The sequence below is a fragment of the Pleurodeles waltl genome, chromosome 6 (genome assembly GCF_031143425.1).
Source record: "Pleurodeles waltl isolate 20211129_DDA chromosome 6, aPleWal1.hap1.20221129, whole genome shotgun sequence".
NCBI classification, from domain to species: domain Eukaryota; kingdom Metazoa; phylum Chordata; class Amphibia; order Caudata; family Salamandridae; genus Pleurodeles; species Pleurodeles waltl.
Genome location: NC_090445.1, coordinates 1711844115 through 1711859397, shown reverse-complemented (window position 1 = coordinate 1711859397; position 15283 = coordinate 1711844115). Strand labels below are relative to the sequence as shown.

General features: G+C 47.9%; 1 pseudogene; it reads right to left on the bottom strand.

Annotated features, from left to right (window-relative positions):
• Positions 1 to 515: 515 nt before the first annotated feature.
• The window catches only part of LOC138301825 (uncharacterized), a 37763-nt pseudogene continuing 22995 nt past the window's right edge, over positions 516 to 15283 (bottom strand).

Sequence of the window (15283 nt, the reverse complement as noted above, 5' to 3'; positions counted from 1 at the left end):
CAAATAGCTGCTAAGACTGGGAGAGAAGCCTCATAACAAGGGTGTCATCACTCCCAGTTCACCTCGCTGTAAACACCTCCAGCCTCAGTCCTCAAAGACCTCAGCAAGGTAGAGGAATCTGGTGGACACAAAGGTGAAGGGCATTGTGGGAAATAAAAGGAGACCTGATGCTTCTTGAAAGTGATCTACTGAACTTAGTTATACAAATGAAAAGTCAAAATCATAACATATTCCTGCTTGTTTAATCATAAAAGTCAAATGTGTCTGAAAATTCCAAATGAAATACCTACACTTCTAACTAAAAGCAAGAATGATGTGTTATGTCACGATATATTACTCCCAGGCAAAATAAATCAAAATATAAGACAAATACATTTTTCCTCAGTTTAAACAAACTCAGAATGTCCACTTACAATCTCCCCCACCACCATTTTATGATCAAGGGCACAATTATAACACTAAGGTTGAAGTTCCCATGGAAGGAAGAAGAGGGCGACAGAGACAAGCCCTCCGGCTCAAGAAAGACCAGCGCTGCTTCTGCCTGCCTCTTGCAGGAGCGGAGGATAATGGATGCCCAGAGATGGATTTCTGTCTCTGTCAAGGATGTGCTCTCCTTGCTGCAGGTGGTGATGGGAGCCTCCTACCTCAGGTCTTGGGCCTGTAACAAAGAGTGAGGATCAGACATTTATTTAGGAAGATCTCCTCCTCAGCCAGGGGGTTAATTATAAGTAACAGTGCATGACAAGCATGAATATACTGAATGTCACTGAAAAACATCGCCTTCCAGTTCTACATTGTGCCAAGCCTCCAGGGGATACTGTGAGTAACAAGCTTGAATTTACCCATCTATTGCATACAGAAGCAGTATCAGAGTAGAAAAAGCAAAATAAGAACAGGTGAGTTGTATGTCGAACTACACACCAACCCTAAAAGTTTACTTACACGTTTTAGTAAGTTTACTACTTTTCAGTATTCAGACACCCAGGCCCTGATTCTCAGTCTTCACTTTGTAGTACATTGTGAAGTACTACAAACTTACTACAAATTGCAATTCACAAACTATGTGCAGAGTTTTACGACTCCACCGCAATGCCTATATGCAGGGTTCTATGCCCCAACTACCGGTCTCTGCACAAGTAAGTATATGTTTTAGTAGTAAATGGGGAGGGACTGGTATACATTGGTGGGAAAGGGGTCTGGTTTACACCTAAAGAGGAGGAGATTAGAGAGGATTGAGAGGTGTTTAGGGATAGTAAGGGGGGTTTAGAGAGGGATGTCATTGACCCATACAAGAGTAATCTAATTGCCTTACTCTGGGGGTGCAGGCATGTAACTTACACTTTAGTAGCAATTTTACACTGGGAGTTTGTGAATACCAAAAGTAGTAAACTGACTACAAAATGTAGACTTGCTCAGGAGTGTAAAATATCGTGGGTGGAAGATTCAATGTAGACCTTTGCAAGAAATCTTTAGGGTACCATAGGACCAGTAAAAACAAAGAAAGGTTGAGAAGGGATTATTGGTGGCCTGGGATGGACATCCAAACAGAACGCATGGTAAGAGAATATCTTGATTGCTGTCAGAACAACAAAGTTAGAACAACCAAAACTACGGCTATGCTATGCATTGAGATTCCCTTAGGGCTGTGGCAGCAGGTAATCTTGGACATTTTGGTGGTGTTGGTGGATATGTACTCCAGATGCCTGACAAGGTTACTGTATGTGAAATAACCACAGATTCGGTGATTAGGTTTCTTACAGAGATTTTTAGTAACAAAAACAGCCCAAAGGTGATATTACAGATAATGGTGTTCAGTTAACGTCTAGAGAAATTGAATTGTTTTTTAAAGTGAGGGGGATTATCCACAAGACGTGTTCACTATACTATTGTAGGAGGCTGGACTGGCTTGTAGTGAGTACCAAGGGGTACTTACACCTTGCACCAGGCAAAGGTATCCCTTATTAGTGTATAGGGTGTCTAGCAGCTTAGGCTGATAGATAATGGTAGCTTAGCAGAGCAGCTTAGGCTGAACTAGGAGACGTGTGAAGCTACTACAGTACCACAAGTGTCACTTGCACAATATCATAAGAAAACACAATACACAGTTATACTAAAAATAAAGGTACTTTATTTTTATGACAATATGCCAAAGTATCTCAGTGAGTACCCTCAGTATGAGGATAGCAAATATACACAAGTTATATGTACACAATACCAAAAATATGCAGTATAGTCTTAGAAAACAGTGCAAACAATGTATAGTTACAATAGGATGCAATGGGATAGGGGCAACACAAACCATATACTCCAAAAGTGGAATGTGAACCACCAATGGACCCCAAACCTATGTGACCTTGTAGAGGGTCGCTGGGACTATTAGAAAATAGTGAGAGTTAGAAAATTAGCCCTCCCCAAGACCCTGAAAAGTGAGTGCAAAGTGCACTGAAGTTCCCCAAAAGACAAAGAAGTCGTGATAGAGGAATAATGCCGGAAAGACACCAACCAACAATGCAACAACTGTGGATTTCCAATCTAGGGTACCTGTGGAACAAGGGGACCAAGTCCAAAAGTCACAAGCAAGTCGGAGATGGGCAAATGCCCAGGAAATGCCAGCTGTGGTGCAAAGAAGCTTCTACTGGACAGAAGAAGCTGCGGTTTCTGCAGGAACGAAAAGGGCTAGAGACTTCCCCTTTGGTGGACGGATCCCTCACGCCGTGGAGAGTCGTGCAGAAGTGTTTTCCCGCCGAAAGAACGCCAACAAGCCTTGCTAGCTGCAAATCGTGTGGTTAGCGTTTTCGGACGCTGCTGAGGCCCAAGAGGGACCAGGAGGTCGCAAATTGGACCAGGAGAGAGAGGAGACGTCGAGCAAGACAAGGAGCCCTCTCTGAAGCAGGTAGCACCCGGAGAAGTGCCAGAAACAGGCACTACGAGGATGCGTGAAACGGTGCTCGCCGAAGTTGCACAAAGGAGCCCCACGTCGCCGGAGACCAACTTAGAAAGTCGTGCAATGCAGGTTAGAGTGCCGTGGACCCAGGCTTGGCTGTGCACAAAGGATTTCCGCCGGAAGTGCACAGGGGCCGGAGTAGCTGCAAAAGTCGCGGTTCCCAGCAATGCAGTCTAGCGAGGTGAGGCAAGGACTTACCTCCACCAAACTTGGACTGAAGAGTCACTGGACTGTGGGGGTCACTTGGACAGAGTTGCTGGATTCGAGGGACCTCGCTCGTCGTGCTGAGAGGAGACCCAAGGGACCGGTAATGCAGCTTTTTGGTGCCTGCGGTTGCAGGGGGAAGATTCCGTCGACCCACGGGAGATTTCTTCGGAGCTTCTCGTGCAGAGAGGAGGCAGACTAACCCCACAGCATGCACAAGCAGGAAAACAGTCGAGAATGCGGCAGGATCAGCGTTACAGAGTTGCAGTAGTCGTCTTTGCTACTATGTTGCAGTTTTGCAGGCTTCCAGCGCGGTCAGCAGTCGATTCCTTATCAGAAGGTGAAGAGAGAGATGCAGAGGAACTCTGATGAGCTCTTGCATTCGTTATCTAAAGTTTCCCCAGAGACAGAGACCCTAAATAGCCAGAAAAGAGGGTTTGGCTACTTAGGAGAGAGGATAGGCTACTAACACCTGAAGGAGCCTATCAGAAGGAGTCTCTGACGTCACCTGGTGGCACTGGCCACTCAGAGCAGTCCAGTGTGCTGACAGCACCTCTGTTTCCAAGATGGCAGAGGTCTGGAGCACACTGGAGGAGCTCTGGACACCTCCCAGGGGAGGTGCAGGTCAGGGGAGTGGTCACTCCCCTTTCCTTTGTCCAGTTTCGCGCCAGAGCAGGGGCTAAGGGGTCCCTGAACCGGTGTAGACTGGCTTATGCAGAATTGGGCACATCTGTGCCCAAGAAAGCATTTCCAGAGGCTGGGGGAGGCTGCTCCTCCCCTGCCTTCACACCATTTTCCAAAGGGAGAGGGTGTAACACCCTCTCTCAGAGGAAGTCCTTTGTTCTGCCATCCTGGGACAAGCCGGGCTTGACCCCAGGGGGGCAGAAACCTGTCTGCGGGGTTGGCAGCAGCAACAGCTGCAGTGAAACCCCAGGAAAGGCAGTTTGGCAGTACCAGGGTCTGTGCTACAGACCACTGGGATCATGGAATTGTACCAATAATGCTAGGATGGCATAGAGGGGGCAATTCCATGATCTTAGACATGTTACATGGCCATATTCGGAGTTACCATTGTGAAGCTACATATAGGTAGTGCACGCGTGTAATGGTGTCCCCGCACTCACAAAGTTCAGGGAATTGGCTCTGAACAAAGTGGGGGCACCTTGGCTAGTGCCAGGGTGCCCTCACACTGTAGTAACTTTGCACCTAACCTTTACCAGGTAAAGGTTAGACATATAGGTGACTTATAAGTTACTTAAGTGCAGTGTAAAATGGCTGTGAAATAACGTGGACGTTATTTCACTCAGGCTGCAGTGGCAGGCCTGTGTAAGAATTGTCAGAGCTCCCTATGGGTGGCAAAAGAAATGCTGCAGCCCATAGGGATCTCCTGGAACCCCAATACCCTGGGTACTTCAGTACCATATACTAGGGAATTATAAGGGTGTTCCAGTAAGCCAATATAAATTGGTAAATTGGTCACTAGCCTGTTAGTGACAATTTGGAAAGAAATGAGAGAGCATAACCACTGAGGTTCTGATTAGCAGAGCCTCAGTGAGACAGTTAGTCACTACACAGGTAACACATTCAGGCACACTTATGAGCACTGGGGCCCTGGAGAACAGGGTCCCAGTGACACATACAACTAAAACAACATATATACAGTGAAAAATGGGGGTAACATGCTAGGCAAGATGGTACTTTCCTACAACTATCACAAAAGTAATGGGATGGTGGAAAGGATAAACAGAACTATTAAGGAGGGAAAATAGTTGTTCAGAAGTTGTGGCAAAGACTGGAAAGTTAAGCTGTGAGACAAATTGGGAGCTTTACAGGTTTTCTCTGCATGCCACTACAAGGGTTACGCCCTTCAGGCGATGCCACAGGTGACAACCCAACACTAAAGTGTGCCTGGCTTATCTAAAAGGGGTTTGTGGTTCTTGTATGAATAGGAGTGCAGAGAGTAATTGGGAAAACATGCCTGCTTGATGAATAAACAGTTGAAGCAGTTGAAGCAAAAAGATAATTATGATTTACATAAAAGTGTGACTGATATTGATGTTTTAGTAGGTGACTTGGTAGTGGTGAAGTTACCAGTGTAACTTCAATGTGATGCTAAATTTAGCAAACCACAAGAGTGGTGAAGTTGTTCCATGGTGCAGTCAAGCTACAAGATGATTGTATTGCTGTTGACAAAGAAGTTTAGGGAGTGAATATTGTTGTCTTTGTGCCTTTGGTGAATTATGTGTCTACTGTCCTGATGTTGTTGATCTGTGTTGTTCTGCTTTATTTGGGAGGACGAAGTGTGACATCTTATCTGTGCTATTATGGACAATTTCCACTGTATTGGAATTTTGTGTTGTGTAATTCTAGGTTCTTGAGTAAGTTCTTGGAATTGTTATTGCTTAAAACGTGAGGTGGCTTTGACACCACGACTGGCTGGTTGGAGGCTGAAGTTGCTATGAAAGAAAATAAATGTGGGACTTGACTACTACTTCAACTCTTCATTTCTATACAAGGAAGTTACGACTGATTCCACAATACCACCGGCCATAACGTATGGGTTCATGAGGAACGGGGGACTGGACTTCAAATGAACAGAGCACAAGTACCAAAGTAGGAAGAGATATGAAGGTGGAGTAGAGCAGCGAATAGTGTGGGTGCCGATAGTCAGGCTAACACTTAGTGGCGGGTTTTGGAGGCGGGGTTGATTTCTAGAGCCCCTCATATTGTTATGGAGGTACTAATTTCCCTCTCCCACAATGCATGGAAGTGGCACACCATGTTGCACTGGAGGAGCAAAATGACAGTCTCCCAGAAGGGAGCATCAAAGTGCTTGTGTTCTAGATCAGTAGAGGAGAAAACATTGGAAGGTAACACACTGTACGCTTCATACTGGACAGGGTCCCAATCAAGACGTTGTCCTCATCCTGCACTGAATGCAAATTGACCTGATGGTGCTGCACAGCTCGATGTCTTGCTGCACGTTGTGCTCTGTGTCATCTGATGTGGATGGTTTTCCTGGGTAGGGCTTGAGGTAGGGTCATCGTGGGAACCTACCACTCAGTCCCCCCAGAGATCATCTCCCTCCAGATGCTTGAAGGGTTCATTAAGGGGGTTCTGTGGAGAATGAATGCTGCCAGGGTCCTGTGTACTGTGGGTGAGGCAGAGGGGAGTGTGGCGGCAGTGGTGGAGGAGGTGGTGTGGGTAGCAAGACTGGACCGGTGTAGGACTAGACACAGCAACACTGTCCCTTTTAGGCGCTCGTGGCTTTAAGGGTCTAACTCTGGCCCCTTCTCAATGGTTGGATTTTTTCAGAATACAGACGAGTCCTGGAGCTTTGGCAAAAATACTTTCAGCGAGGATGAAAAGCTTATTTGGCTTTGCATCCTGAACCTCTGATAGCTACTGAAGATCAACCACTTTGTGGTGTCCGACTTTGGCATCAAGTGGTACTTCGGCGCTGGCATCACTTCTGCTTGTGGAGGAGCTTTCAGCCTCAATTTCAGCTTGGAGTGTGAGTTTTCAGAGCCAAGTGTCCTTGGATGGAGTCTTTGCAGGCACCAACCCAGCCAGAGTCCTGGACATCCTACTCGGGAAAGATTTCAGAAATATCTGGCTCAATTCAGGGCTTGAAGACTGACACCCATGGGAGTGGTCCTCACGCGTGTTGATAGATGTTTTGAGGCTCAAGCCTGACCTTGCGGTGCTGTGGAGGTGACTTGGTCTTCGGCCCCAGGTTGGAATGTTGCACACTGGGTTAATTAATTCTGCTTCCTCTTTGACTTTGGAGCCCTCAAAGTAGATTGCTTCTGGACTCTCTTCTGCAGCCAGAATGCCAGATGGCACAGCTTCCTCTTCCTCAGCACCTGGAATATCTTCGGCTCTGAAAATGTTGGCTATCTCCAACATGGATTGTCTTTGCATCCTCTGATAGGCCTATCTTCTTTCCTCTGGTACCTTAGGGTTTTCTTATAGCAAAAAAGAAAAGCAAGTTTCACAGAAAGTTTCCATGCACATTTGGACGAGGCAGCAGACCTTCTGGTGGTCGCTCTAGGGGTATTTGGTATTACATGTAGGGCAGAAGCGGAAGAGTGTCCATTTTATACCACTGCCCTAGGTAATTTATCTAAGAATCATTGGCAAGGACTCAAGAAGTCAAGGATGGCGGTTCAAAGGAGTGGTGCATTGAGGCAAACCAATCACTGTCTGTCAGAACTGAAGTCCTGCCATTGTGAGCAAGGTCTTTCATTAGTAAAAAAGCACTGTTGCCGAGGGATTTGAAAGGTGAACTGCTGTAAGTGCGAAGGAAGAACTAAGGCATTTTAACACATCGATCCCAGAGCTGCGTTCCCAAATTTGCGAACCCAGTGGCGAAAGAAAACAAAGGGCTTATAACTCAGTTCTTTTAAGAAAAACGAGTTGCTGTGTCCACGACAAACACTTGATGGCAGGAGTATGCAAAGCACGTGTAGTGTGTGTGTGTAACACCAAATACCCCTAGAGTGACCACACTTGTACTATTCGGGTTTGGGCTCAGCTGGCAAGCAGAAAACACTACCCAACCCAGACATTTCTGAAAACTAGACTCCCATCGGAGTCTAAGGTAGGGTAACCTACACGGATCCCATTATGTTTTCTTACCCAGAATGATCCCCAAACCTCAATCTCAATCAACCTATTAAATCAGACATTTTCCTTATACTTCAGTGAGGGAAACTTCCAAAATCTGCAGGGAACAACTTTGCCCCCACCCATCATTCCCACAAATCTACCAATAAAAACAGTTATCCACTTGTGTGGCTGGGCCTAGTGCCCACAACAGAAATAGATCAAACCAGGGACCATGTGAAGTCAATATCCACACCACTGTCACAATCCCCGCTACAGACCACAGTGCACTTACCATACATCATGGTCACAGTGTCCGGCAGGCTGCTGTGATACACCTCATATTTGTAAATTTTCTCATCATCTCCTTTCTGAACTTCCACTGTTGTCCTGACCTGGTAGGTCCCGTCAGGGTGTGGCAGGATGTCCCTCGACTCCCAGGGAATCTCTACACCATTCCTGACCCATTTCACCTCAATGTCTCTGGGATAAAATCCATATGGGTAGCTGGTGAGAAAGGTGCGATCGCAGGTCTTTCTTCGTGTAACCACTGTTTGTAGGACAACTGCAAGGAAACACAATAACTACAAATACATAACAATCACAACATTGGGATTTACTATTTGGAATTACTTACCTGTAACACTTTTCTCCAGCGCAAGCTTCGAATAACACCCTTGACAACACCTCAAGGACCCCACTGGTACCTGCACAGAGGAGAAATCTGGGTAGAGTCTGCTACGAGAGGTCCACCACAGCCATCTGAGATCAACTCCACTGGCAGCTCCATCAGACAAACATTGAGGGTGCGGTAAGGAACGCAAGGAAAGCCCCAAAGAAGGTGACAGATTTTGGGGCTCACCCGCAGAGGATCGATGGAGGTGAAACAAGATGATGTCAAAGTAGTGTTGTATGATGCAGACACGGTGGCAGGATTACAGGGAACCTCACATCCACTCCTTAAAAGTTATTTAACACACTACATCTTTACCTGTTGAAAGGACTGTGCTTAGTAGGATCCAGAAAATTAAATTTTTTTCTATGAGTTAAGCTCTTGAAATTATTTTCGCTGTAAAACAGACAAATATTTGTTGAAAAATATGATTCTGTGAGCCCCCTGACTGCATGTTTCCTGCCAACGTACCTCGGCTGTGACAATTTGGGGGAGGGATAGTTTTAAGGTTGAGGCAGAATTCCTGGAGGAGCAGTGACTGTATTAGATTCAATGATACTAACTCAAGATGACCTTAAGAAACAGATCGGACAAATCGGTATAAGGGCAAAGTGTGGCAATGGAGTAGGTCATCAAATCCACCTCTAAGCAGTAACTGTCGGGGAGGTTGGTATGTGGAATGGCATATACAGGTACAAGTAACAGACTCACGCTAACAACTATGAGTAATAAACTTAAATTTATCACTAGGAGTAAAACGCATTACCCACCGATGGGATGCACAACCCTCACTCACCTTTATTAAAACATCAAAACAAGATGAATCATTACAACATTTCCTGCAGCTCCTCAGAATCAACCCTCCACCACAGCACACGGGGCGTAACTTCAGAGTTGAAGTCAGTGTGCACCACAAAACAGCTGAAATCCCCCATCACACACGCACTGTGGAACCACATGTTCCTCCCACAGCTGCTGCTACACAAGGGGTTCTGGAGGCTGAGTACTGCTCAGCAGTAGACCACATGCCCCTGGTCCACCATGTGTCATCCTTGGGTCTTCACATTCCACCAACACCCAGGAGAGGTTGCCCTGAACGCAGGTCACTTCATAATTAAGAGTATTTACATTTTACCCAGTGAATACAAAACAACGTGATGGGTGGATAGCTCAAATCAATCTCAGCCTCTGGTAATTGCTCAGTCACTATGCCAGCCCATCGCTTACTGCCCACCATGCCCCTTCAGATGGAAACCAGCAATATGCAAATCAGCCCCAGTCCTGCTCCAATTGGATCCGTCCAGCGTGACCTGCTAGGCCAGGTCTCTTCCGAATCTGAACACAAGCCACACTCGGTGCACGGGGTGTCATGGGTGAAATACAAAAAGGAAACCTTTTTATATTAATAGTAGAAAATCAATCCTAACTTCCCTGAATCTAAAGTTTTTCCAACAAACTTTGTAATCAAAGTTTAGTGGTGTTACAGCACGGGACAGGGACTCATGCAAAGCAGAGGCAAACATTTTGTATCCTCAGTCTGGTTGCATCAGTCTTTCACGAGGCTCATCCGCATGGCTTGCATTATTCGAGCTTTAGACAGACATGAGGGAAAGACTAAAGCTGGAAGAAACATTGTTTAATTTGCAGTATTTTTTTAAACTAATTTTATAATATTTTAACCATTGATTTTCTTCTTCCAATTATCATCTTTGTACTTTGCCTTGAACTCTGTCAGGACTGGAGGCAAGGATTAGGCTTATGACCTTCCTTTACCATTTATAGCAGACAGAATAAAACAAACTACAATCCCCATTAACCCTTGAAGTAATGGAGTTCCCTAGTTCCTGCCCACTGAATGAAGGCCTGTTATCACGTAGGTGGCAATGATTTTACCATCTTGGGTATGGTCTCTCCTGCTGACGTCAACCCTACAATTTCCACCTCCGGGTATTTGGAGAATTCATCAATGACCACCAGTAGTTGTTGTCTCTCAGGGACGCTTCCAAAATTGGCACTGGTGAGGTGCCCCGCACTGCTGGGATGGGCTCTTTGATGATAGGTGTAGGGAGGTCTGGGGCTTCAGCAGTTGGCAGAGCCCGTAGAATCTAACAGTCTCTTCGACAGTCGTGCAGTCCCAGGAACACGACCTTACTGCGCAGTCACTTTTTTCATCTTGACGACCCCTTAATTGGAATTGTGTCTAAGGTTGGCAATTCCTTGGGTCAGGCTTGTGGGTATGACTAGCCGAGATCCCCTTTGAAGGCACCCTTCTCCAGTGATGGTTAATCATCTCGCACATATCTTAGTGACACGAGGGTCTGTCTGGCATTTCCATTCTCCGAGACAATCCTGAGGAAGGGATGTTCCAGATTCCCGAGTGCATCACTGCAATGGCTAGTTCTAGGCAGTCGTGTGTTTTGGTGGCCTCCACACTGTGGGCTAGAGATACTGGGAGAGGCCACAACTGCTCCACAACCATCCTGACGTATTCATCTGCGTCGGCCACCTCCATCGCATCCAGGGGCATGGGTGGCCAGGCACGCCGTGATAGCCAGCGGGATTGTGTGCTTCAGGCGTGTACTCCACTGATCACTGGTACTCCTGCAGCTGGAGAATCCCCTTCTTTATCCTTTGGGGGAGGATTAGTTGAGGATCCTCAGAACAGAGGGATTAGTGGCTTGTGGGTGGTATTGACAGTGAAGGGGGGCCTCACAGTTATAGGTGGACGTGGCTGCAGCCCCAGTGGATTGAGATTGCCTCCTTTTCAATGTGGCAGCAGCGATGCTCCTTGGAGGTAAGAGCCCGACTGGTGTATGCGATGAGAGCCTACTTCCTGCATGGCTGCCTCAGTGAGAGCACGGTTCCCACATCAGTAGGGCGCGCATCCAATAACAGTTCTGCATCCTTCTCTGGGTTGACGTAGGCGAGGGGAGTATATTCAGCTAACACTCAGTTGGTGGCTTGAAATGCTAGCTTTTGTTTGTCACATTATCGCCAAAGTATAGATGCTTTTGTGAGTTCAAGGAGGGGTTTTGTAAGCGAGGTGATATTCTGCATGTACTGACCGTAGTACATGACCATCCCAAGGACGCTCCTCATGCCTGTCAGTATTGGGACCAGCACTGACTGGTAGTCACATACCTTGGTTGGGTCTGCGATGATCCCTTTTGCAGAGAAGCGGTATCTGAAAAAGCATACCTTCTCCTTCAGTAACTCGCACTTGTGTACCGTAAGCGCACTGTCCTGAAGACGGCTGAATACAGCAAGCAGTCTGCTGAGGTGTTCTTCTAGGGTGGCTGCGTGCACCAGGATATCGTCGCTGATATTTAATACTCCCACGTATCCTGCCAGGTCTCCTCTAGTGATGTTTTGCCACACCTGGACCAAGTTGGAGATACTGAAGATGAGTGTTTGTACCGCTCAAACCGAGGTGAGTGGATGATGTGTGACGTGACGTGGCACAACTCTGGTGCCATTAGAATCGGGTGGTTTCTTGATCTTCAGTCCATTTTAGGAAACAAGTGGGAGCTTGAGAGCTCCCTCACGATATCTTCGACTGTCAGGGTCAAATATCTCTCCCTTTTAATGGCCATTTTTGGGAGGCGCATGCTGGTGCATATTCACACTTCCCCTAGTTGTTTTGGCTTCCTGGCCACGAGGATGGATGAGACACACAGGGTTGGCCTTGGCCCCTAAAACCTTTCAATGATGTTTTAAGATTCAAATTTCCAAAGGCTACTAGCCTGTGGAGCAGGGCGACAGGTTGTATGGATTGGTCGATGTGTAGGTGGACCACGCGGCCTTTCAGAGAGCGAATGCCTTTCAATAGATGTTTGAATTCATCGAGGAGGGAGTCGATTGCACTGGCGTTGACTCCAAACGTGAACTGAACCAGCTGGAGGCCTTCAACCGTTTGGAAAATTAAGAGCACGCCTGCTTGCCCTCGGTGATGTAAATCTTTGCCTTCATGAACCGGACTTGATGTATGACGTGCCAGTAAAGGCTCCTGCAAAGGGGAGGCATGTGGTGGTGCCAAAAGCATACACCGGGTGGTTGTAGGGTGAAGGATTGGGGGGTGGGCACTGACTAGTATAGCATCAGCAGCAATATGTGGATGGAGGCCCCTGTAACTATGGGGCTGTGGGAGATCGAGGCCCCTGTAACTATGGGGCTGTGAGAGATCGAGGCCGCTGTAACTATGGGGGACTCTGAGAGATCGAGAACCCTATAACTATGGGGCTGTGAGAGATCGAGGCCTCTGTAACTATGGGGGCTGTGAGAGATCGAGGTCCCTGTAACTATGGGGGCTGTGAGAGATCGAGGCCCCTGTAACTATGGGGCTGTGAGAGATTGCCCTTACACAAGGATCTGGCAGCGAGGTGCCATATGGGATTGTTTCTGAGGTGGTTTGATGGCGTGGATCACATGTACTATACTGTCTGGGGCGTCGTTGTTCATGTCTTCGGAGTGGTTCCTGTCTCCATAGCACTGACAACCGTTTTCATTAGGCATTGTGGCGGGGGGAGTGGCATTCTTTTGCATACGGCTTCATTTTCCCACATGCAGAGCACTTTCCTTTCCGCCAGGCATTCCCCGGTATATGGAGTTGCATCACTGCACCATCAACAGGGCCTGTTGGCTTGGGTGGCCTTTGTACGGTCTTTCTTGCCATGGGGCGAAGCTTGCACAACTTGGTTGACGGGTTCTGTCTTGCTTCGACTACGTTCTTGAAGACCTTGTAGATGGCAGCACCGGCTGGATGTAAGAGCATTGGTAGATGTCTGGCCGCTTCTAACCATAAAACTGCAAAGTACATCCTGAGGATCTCCACCCAAGTCCTCCATTTCGCAGCTCGGGGGAACGGGTGCTGCTACTGCAAATGGTTCTATGGGAGGGATGGACACCACGGTGAGGGGCCTCCTTCTTTGGAGGGGCAGGCACCAAAAGGGGTTGAATGTGGGGACTCTGGGCCTGATTCTAACTTTGGAGGACGGTGTTAAACCGTCCCAAAAGTGGCGGATATACCACCTACCGTATTACGAGTTCCATAGGATATAATGGACTCGTAATACGGTAGGTGGTATATCCGCCACTTTTGGGACGGTTTAACACCGTCCTCCAAAGTTAGAATCAGGCCCTATGTGTTGTCAGTTGTGCCTTGTGCTGGTTCGAGGTAGTGCAAGTCCTCATCCCTGGGACTGGTGTGGTTACAGGTTGGGATGTGCTGTCCTTGCAGCAGGGGTGACTGGGGTGGTGGCTGTGTTACTGGTACACCACTCACCCTGGGCAGGTCTAGCTGGGCTGGCAGCATCATCTTTTCTCCTCCTTGGTTGGCTGAGGCACAGCTGAGACCTAATGCACGTGCCGGATGATGTAGGCCTCTGGAGAGGAGCAGGAAGTAAGCGTGTGCTCTGGGGCCGCACTGTATATCAGAGGATTCCTGTGGGGCTCTGCTATGCAGTGCAGCCTAGACCCGATGGTGCCCGGTAATGGCAGTAGGGTGGGGGCAACCCCCAGAGCTCACCCCCAAGGCTATGCTACTCCCCCGGCACCCTTCCCCAGCATAACAGGAAGGAGCAGAAACGAAGGAAAGACAGCAGAGCGGTGCGGAGAATGAACCTCACAGGTGGCTGCAAAGCCCCCCCACGGTGTGTAACATTTTTCCCTTCCCAGAAAGAAGCGTCAACCAGAGTCCCTTTACCCTGTGTAACACCGCTCCCGCGCCCCCATCTATCACCCCGGAGGGGGAGGTGGAGCAGAAATACCCTAGCGATAGCAGAGGTTAACCTGTTATAGAGTGGATCTCACAGGGACACCAAATAAAAACACCCCCTGCTGCCCCCACTAGCCCACCCCTCTCCCACCATGAGCTCCAAGGAGCTAAGCTCTTCCCAGGCCCGCAAGTGCTTCAGCGCCTAATGAGGTGTTTTAAGAGCTATATAAGTATAATAACCCACCTCTCTGCAGCCTCTCTTCCCCGTGCTTCAGGTATGTCTTCAGATACTCGATGCATCTCTCCTCCAGGAAGTCCTTCCTTTGATGAGGAATGATCCTCTCCTAGTTCCATCGGTCCTGTGTGATCCTGGCCGCATCCATGGCCACCGCCCAGGTCAGTCTGTCCTTGTCCAAGCTGATGAATTTGTGTCCGTCAAGGCCATCCTGACAGAACCCCCTATGGAGCCATCGTCCCAGAGCTCACAGCCATACATCAGCTGGAGCAAGTGGAGACCTGAAGGGGAAGAAGAAAGAACAGTATTGGCCCGAAGCAACAGCGTGAGAGATGGGGATAGACTGACGGCCTGAGGGGAGCAGAGTATGGACCCAAGGAGAGAGTGAAGGTCCGATACCTCCAGTAAGAGTGAGGGGAGCCAAGAAAGTTCCCGGAGGGAGCACTCTCCCTGAAGCTCGGAGCCGGACATCACCTGGAACAGGTGGAGACCTGAGGGGCAGGAGGGAGCAGAGTGAGGGGCTGCGGAGGGGGCGAGGGTCTGATACCTGGAGGCAGAGAGGGAAGCCAAGAACCCCCCGCGACTGAGCTATCCACCCAGAGTTCCAGGACGGACATCTAGGGCCTGAAGAAGAGTTTAGGTGTTTTTTTTCGCACCTGATAAATAGCATTACCTCACACGTGTTATTATCAGGTGGGATAATTAACACCTATTATGAGTTTTTGGGAAATACTGTCCTAATTTTGGTGTTTAATGCAACAAGATCCACAGAGTACGGAATATACAGTATGATTTTTATCTTCTAAAATGTAATAGCAGTTGAGGTATATAACACATCCGATAATTATCAGATGCATTAAATGCCTTTGAACTCAGAATTCCAAACGATACGTAAACAGGGGTTTA